At 44.6% G+C, this 5,241-nt stretch overlaps 3 non-coding genes across 3 annotated transcripts; all 3 read left to right on the top strand.

Moving 5' to 3' along the window:
• Positions 1-393: 393 nt before the first annotated feature.
• On the top strand, positions 394-513 carry LOC135246684 (5S ribosomal RNA). Its single transcript, XR_010327859.1, has one exon. It is a non-coding gene; the product is annotated as a 5S ribosomal RNA (ribosomal RNA).
• A 3,200-nt stretch (positions 514-3,713) lies between these two features.
• LOC135246685 (U1 spliceosomal RNA) lies at positions 3,714-3,877 on the top strand. The gene has a single exon (XR_010327860.1). It is a non-coding gene; the product is annotated as a U1 spliceosomal RNA (small nuclear RNA).
• Positions 3,878-4,907: 1,030 nt separating this feature from the next.
• Positions 4,908-5,026, top strand: LOC135246683 (5S ribosomal RNA). The gene has a single exon (XR_010327858.1). It is a non-coding gene; the product is annotated as a 5S ribosomal RNA (ribosomal RNA).
• Positions 5,027-5,241: the final 215 nt, after the last annotated feature.

Below are 5,241 nucleotides of genomic sequence, written 5' to 3'. Positions count from 1 at the left end.
AGCGGATTTAACTAGGAATAATTCTAATTCAGATATATGAAAATACCATTTCACTAGCCAAACGGAAATTACAGACGTCATAAATAGCTGCATCATTCGGTATGTGCGACGATTCGAATGGCCATACTTGTGATGTCATTATGGATATCTTTAAAGTTATTGTGACAAGTGAAAGCATGTTTTCAGATGTCTTGATTCATCCTTTTTACTCGTCAGTTTCAAATGCAGTTATTTGAATTGTCATTTCTGACTAGTAACATTGTAATTCGCCCAATTCGAAGGAGTTTGTCGATAACTGAAATGCACTTACGGATTGTGGAGCGAGGGCTATTGAATGTTAGGAGGGCTTGCCATGACGGCAGTATTTAAACGGCTTTGGCTGCGACTTTCTTCGCTTACGGCCACACCACCCTGAAAACGCCCGATCTCGTCTGATCTCGGAAGCTAAGCAGGGGTCGGGCCTGGTTAGTACTTGGATGGGAGACCGCCTGGGAATACCAGGTGCAGTAAGCTTTTACTTAGGTGCTTACATATATATTTTTTTTTTTTTTGCGTTGTCACACTAGGGGGCGATCTCTCACACGATTTTAAGCTGGAATACGAACTGTGCAAAGTAAAATAAAACATCAACATGTCTAGATATCTAGCCATAGTTCAAAGCTATTGGCGTCAGCACGCTTCGGTTTCTGTCAAAAGCGTTTTTTGTTTTTCTTGTTTCAGAATGAGAGAGGGGGGGGGGGGGGGGGGGGGGGGGGGGGGGCTGCGGGGTTTTCCTCGGTACACTTAGCCGGCTAACCCTGCGTCCTGATACGGGGCCAGGAGTTCGCTTAACTGTGGCATTTTTGCGTTCCCCATGCGTTATTTGTGCGAATTACGTGTGTGCATACTCGATGAAAAAGAAGGAAGAACTAATGTTAATGGCCTCTCACCAGGGAATGCTGCGATATCTATATATATATATATTTATATATATTTATTTTTTATTTTTTTTTAAAAGTTTGCATTTTTATGTAAATAGTATAAATATTCCGCGAGAGCAGCATTCTGTCACAGGTATTGAGATCGGACAGTTCGCTCGCCCGTCCCTTGTGCCCGCCCCTTTGGGAGAGCTGCGGCAGCTGGAAAAAAACGTTTGTTGTTGATACCCACGTATGTGAAGTCACGGCGTGGCGCAGAGACAAGGATCACGAGAGAGGGGGGCACAAATCATACTTACCGTGGCGGGGGAGATACCCAGATACGAAAGGTGGTTTCACCCATGGTGCGCGGCTCGGATTGCACGTCGGTTCTCATGCGACCCTCGGAATCCCCAAATGTGGGAATCGCGACCGGCATAATTTCTGTTAGTGGGGGGACCTGCCGTTTTTCCCCGGCCGCTCCCCCTGATTGTTTGCTTGTAAAAAAGCAGAATGTACTCGATTGCGGCCGTTTGGCGCTATAGACACGTGAAGGTGCCCCGTAAATGTAAGAAAAAAGGAGTTTAAAATCCACGAAAACAACTTTGCGCAGGTCAGTCGCATGCAAACGGCCATTTATGGCAAGTCCTTTAAAATGTAATGGGTGCCCGCATTTTTAAATTGCAGTGAGTTGTAACTCTTGAAACCGGGTGAAGCGGGACTTAGTCGGGTTTTCAATGCTGCCGGACCGGGTGCCGAGAAGAAAGAAGAGAGAAACGAGGCTGTTGATTCCTGTCCTAAAACCACACACGCGCGACTGTTTTCGCCCCATCTCTTCCAATCCGTAGAATTTTCTTACTTTTTTCTGAGGGGGGCGGCTACTGCCATTGTAAAGCCATAAGAGTGATCGCAACAAGGTTTTGGCAATAACCATTACATTGATAAATTTGCCCAATATTTTATCGGGCAAGCGTTTTACCCAAAGCGGACGTGCAATAAGGGATTGCCCGAAGGTCGGTGCAAAGAACTACAGAACGTACGTCGACCAAAGTTCAATTATCATCAAAGAATCAGCTTACCCCGAGCCATTAACATAGCCAGTCAATCCAGGTAAAGCAGGGAAGACAATGTACATTGCGAAGCCTGGCATCGCAAGTCACGTCAGGCACCCAAGCGGATATTTATCTTTCACAAGAGGATTTTTAAATAGGATAATCTAATTCTGATTATATGGAAAATACCATTTTCACTAGCCAAACGGGAATTTACAGACGTCATAATAGCTGCTGATCATTCGTTATGTGCTGCCGATTCGAATGGCAATACTTGTGGATGTCATATGGGATATCTTTAAAGTTATTGTGACAAGTGAAAGCATGTTTTTTAGATGTCTTGAATTCATACTCTTACTAGTCAGTTTCAAATTGCAGTTATCTTTGAAATTGTGCATTCTGGACTAGTAAAAATGGTAATTCGCCCATTCGAATGAGTTTGCGGATAAAACTGGAAATTGCACTTACGGATTGTGGGCGAGAGGCTATTGAATGTTTAGGAGGGATTGCCCATTGACGGGCCAGTATTAACCGGCTCTTGGATGCGACTTTATTCGCTTACGGCCCACCCCACCTGGAAAACGCCCGATCTCGTCTGATTCCGGATAAGGAAGGCTTCAGCTTAGGGCTTGTGGGTGGGTTCGCGGGTCTGTGGTGGATCGCAGGGAGTCGTTGTGAGTTTTTCTCGGTGGTTGTTGTGTCGGTGTTTCTCGGCCTGGTTAGTACTTGGATGGGGACGCCTGGGGGAATACAGGTGCAGGTAAGCTTTTACTTCGGTGCTTACATAGATAATATTTTTTTTTTTTTTTTGCGTTGTACACACTATAGGGGGCGATCTCTCACACGATTTAGCTGGAAACTACCCCGGAAATGTTCAAAGTAAAATTAAACATCAACATTGTCTTAGATATCTAGCCATAGGTTCAAAGCTATTGGCGTCAGCACGCTCGGTTCTGTCAAAAGCGTTTTTTGTTTTTCTTGTTCAGAATGAGAGGAGAAGGGGGTTATTTCAGGGAAAAACAGGCCGTACCGAAGTCGACTTGCTCGTAAACGCGCCGAGTTCAATACCAGGAAGAAACCTGTAATCACCTTCAGTCCATTTCCTGATTCGCGAGGGCCTGCCGGTTAGGGGTTTTCTCGGTTTACACTTTAGCCGGCAACCCTCGCGTCCTGATACGGGGCCAGGAGTTCGAATTAAACTGTGCATTTTTGCGTTCCCCATTGCGTCATTGCGAATTAGTATGTGCCATACTCGATGAAAACAGAAAGGAAGGAAAGAAAAGAAACTAATGTTATGGCCTCTCACAAGGGAATGCTGCGTCTATGGGGAATCCGGTTACCACTCGCTCGTCTGTGTGGATGCTTCTGAGAATGTGGTAGGCTCACTGCGAGGCAACAGAGGGAAAATATATATATACTCTGTGCCTAGCAGTAGCCACACATTCTCAGATAGCATCCATACACGACAGGGAGCGTATTATTATTACATAAAAATGCAACTTTAAAAAAAAAAAAAAAAAAAAAAAAAAATTATATATATATATATATTTATATATATTATTTTTAAATTTTTTTTAAAGTTGCATTTTTATGTAATAGTATAAATATTAAGGAGAGCCAGCATTCTGTCACAGGTAGTGAGATCGGACAGTTCGCTCGCCGTCATTGTGCGCCTTGGAGAGCTGCGCAGCTGGAACGGTGTGCTACCCACGTATGTGAAAGTCACGGCGTGGCGCAGGGACAGATTCCGAGAGGTGCACAACTCATACTTACCTGGCGGGGGAGATACCATGATCACGAAGGTGGTTCACCCAGGGCGAGGCTCGGCCATTGCACTTCGGTCATGCTGACCCCTGCGAATTCCCCAAATGTGGGAATCTCGACCGCATAATTTCTGTTAGTGGGGGACTGCGTTCGCGCTCTCCCCTGATGTTGCTGTGAAAAAGCAGAATGTACTCGATGGCGCCGTGGCGCCTATAGACCGTGAAGCGGGCGTAAATGTAAGAAAAGTGCGTAAAATCCACAGAAACAACTTTGCTGCAGGTCAGTCGCATTGCAACGGCATATGGCAAGTCCTTTTAAAATGTAATGGGTTGCCCGCATTTTTAAATTGCAAGTGAGTGTAACTCATTTAACCAGGGTGACGCGACTTCGTCACGGTTTTAAATGCTGCGGCCGGTGCGAGAAACGAGCTGTTGACTTCCCTGTCTAAAACAACACGGCGACTGTTTCGCCCCATCTCTTTCCACTCCGTAGCATTTTCTTACTTTTTTCAGAGGGGGCGGCTACTGCCATTTGTAAAGCCATAAGTGATCGCACAAGGTTTGCAAAACATTACATTTGCATACATTTTCCCAATATTTTATCAGGCAAGCCGTTTTACCCAAAGCGACGTGCAATAAGTGATTGCCGAAGGTCGTTGCAAGAACTACAGAACGTACGTCCGACAAAGTTCAATTCTCATAAAGAATCAGCTACCCCGAGCCATTAACATAGCCAGTTCAATCCGTAAGCAGAAGCCCAATGTACATTGCGAAGCCTGGCATCGCAGTCACGTCAGGCACAGCGGATGTAACTAGGAATAATTCTAATTCAGATATATGAAAATACCATTTTCACTAGCCAAAACGGAATTACAGACGTCATAAATAGCTGATCATTCGGTATGTGCGACGATTCGAATGGCCATACTTGTGATGTCATTATGGATATCTTTAAAGTTATTGTGACAAGTGAAAGCATGTTTTCAGATGTCTTGATTCATCCTTCTTACTCGTCAGTTTCAAATTGCAGTTATCTTGAATTGTCATTCTGACTAGTAACATTGTAATTTCGCCCAATTCGAATGAGTTTGTCGATAACTGAAATGCATTTACGGATTGTGGAGCGAGGCTATTGAATGTTAGGAGGGCTTGCCATGACGGCCAGTATTTAAACGGCTTTGGCTGCGACTTTCTTCGCTTACGGCCACACCACCCTGAAAACGCCCGATCTCGTCTGATCTCGGAAGCTAAGCAGGGTCGGGCCTGGTTAGTACTTGGATGGGAGACCGCCTGGGAATACCAGGTGCAGTAAGCTTTTACTTAGGTACTTACATATATATATATATATATTTTTTTTTTTTGCGTTGTCACACTAGGGGGCGATCTCTCACACGATTCAAGCTGGAATACCGGATCTGTGAAAAGTAAAATAAAAAATCAACATGTCTTAGATATCTAGCCACAGTTCAAAGCTATTGGCGTCAGCACGCTTCGGTTTCTGTCAAAAGCGTTTTTTGTTTTTGTTGTTTC

The sequence above is a fragment of the Anguilla rostrata genome, unplaced genomic scaffold (assembly GCF_018555375.3).
Source record: "Anguilla rostrata isolate EN2019 unplaced genomic scaffold, ASM1855537v3 scaf0714, whole genome shotgun sequence".
In the NCBI taxonomy this organism is placed as follows: domain Eukaryota; kingdom Metazoa; phylum Chordata; class Actinopteri; order Anguilliformes; family Anguillidae; genus Anguilla; species Anguilla rostrata.
Note: the sequence above shows the minus strand (reverse complement) of the source record. Positions and strands in the feature narration are given on the sequence as shown.